Here is a 2125-nt window from a genome sequence, read left to right on the forward strand (position 1 = left end):
TCTCTTTCCCTCCCTCCCTCCCTCCTCCTCTCTCTCTTCCTTCCTTCCTTCCTTTCTTTCTTTCTCTCTCTCTCTCTCTCTCTCTCTTTCTTTCTTTCTTTCTCTTTCTTCTTTCTTTATCTGAGACAGAGCCTTGCTCTGTCACCCAGGCTGGTATGCAATGGCACAATCTTGGCTTACTGCAACCTCTGCCTCCCAGGATCAAGTGATTCTCCTGCCTCAGCCTCCTGAGTAGCTGGGATTACAGGTACGTGGCACCATGCTCAGCTAATTTTTGTATTTTTAGTAGTGATGGGGTTTTGCCATGTTGGCCAGGCTGGTCTCGAACTCCTGACCTCGGGTGATCTGCCTGCCTCAGCCTCTCACAGTGCTGGGATTACAGGCATGAGCCACCACGCCCGGGCTATGTCCTTCTGTTCATCGTCTCCCGTCTCTTCCTTCTCAAAGCCAAGGAACAATTTTCCATGCCCTTTTCTGAGAATGATGCAGCTCTTCCCAGATAGAGCTTCTTTTCCTCCTTATTTTATTTTTTATCACTTTTAATAAACATTTCATAGATCAAAAAGAGCATGTGTAGACTCAGATGTAGGCTGTTGGAGTCAGGGTGCTGTGAGTACAACCAACCCTCCACACAGTCTGAGGACAAGCACTTGGTGTCATCTCTACCATCCTGAGTGCCGCCCTCTCTGTTCCCATCCCCACCAAAGGCAGCCCCTATCCTGGCAATGGAATGCTTGCCATTTCTTTTTTTTTTTTTTTGAGACGGAGTCTCGCTCTGTCACCCTGGCTGGAGTGCAGTGGCCGGATCTCAGCTCACTGCAAGCTCCGCCTCCCAGGTTTACGCCATTCTCCTGCCTCAGCCTCCGGAGTAGCTGGGACTACAGGCGCCCGCCACCTCGCCCGGCTAGTTTTTTGTATTTTTTAGTAAAGACGGGGTTTCACCGTGTTAGCCAGGATGGTCTCGATCTCCTGACCTTGTGATCTGCCCGTCTCGGCCTCCCAAAGTGCTGGGATTACAGGCTTGAGCCACCGTGCCCGGCCACCTTGCCATTTCTTTGTTTGTCTTTAGTCTCGCCATGTTGATTTTTATCTATAAACAATACACATTCATGCTATAAAACTTTATTTAGGTGGGACCGCCTTGATTCTATTCTTCTGTGACTTGAGGTCTTCTCCTCTCTCTGTGATGTTTCCTGCTTGTCCGTGATCCTGGTTGTGTGTGGCATGGTGTGCCCCTCGCCCCAGTGCAGAATGCAGCCATGCAGGCATGACCCCCACCTTGTCCCGGTGACCGTTAATGGGCATTGCGTTGTTGCCGACACTCTTGCTGTCATGGACAGCGGGGCCTCAGGCATTCCTCCTGTCTTCTTCCGTGGCCTGGCCTGGGGTTCTCGGATCTGGAATTGCTTGGTTGTTGCTGGTCTGTCCACTGAAACAGTTGCCCCAGTGGTTGTCCTGGTGTCCTGCCTGCCGGGGCGTGCCATTATGGGGTTTCCACCATAGCGTATCTTCCCCATGCTGGGCATTGCCACACGGAAATGTGGTTTCTTGTTTTCATCCCATTACTTGATGAGGTTTCCCCATGGATTCCTCATTTCCAACATCGCTATTGTTCAGGACGGTGGACTGGGGTGCTCTGACTGATGAGCTGTGCCTGCCATGGCACAGGTGAGGGACACAGTGGCTCACCTGCCATCATGACTCCCCAGGACCAGGTCGGTTTTGTTTTGTTAAAAATCAAGCTTTGTGGAGAGTTGGTGCCTGCCTCCTTTATGTGTTACCAACGGGTGGAGATTTGAACAATGATAATGTGGGCTTAGAAACATCTGACCGTGTTTCCAGCTTGCCTGACCCCGTGGAGGACAGAGGGTCCCCAGAGAGGGTGGAGTCACATTCCTGTCGCAGAGACTGCGGTGGGAGGTTTGGGTCCCTGTGTAAAACAAAGTGCAGGGGAATCCACAGGACAATATCAAAACAGGAAAGAAGGTGCTCAGGTGAGCTGGTGCCTTCCCGGAAGTGATCACCAGAGCATGGACAGGGGTGAGAATCGGCTGAACGATGTCTGTTAAGAAGCACATGGCCAGGCACGGTAGTTCATGCCTGTAATTCCAGCACCTTGGGAGGC

This window comes from Colobus angolensis, unplaced genomic scaffold, assembly GCF_000951035.1.
Source record: "Colobus angolensis palliatus isolate OR3802 unplaced genomic scaffold, Cang.pa_1.0 Scaffold208, whole genome shotgun sequence".
NCBI classification, from domain to species: domain Eukaryota; kingdom Metazoa; phylum Chordata; class Mammalia; order Primates; family Cercopithecidae; genus Colobus; species Colobus angolensis.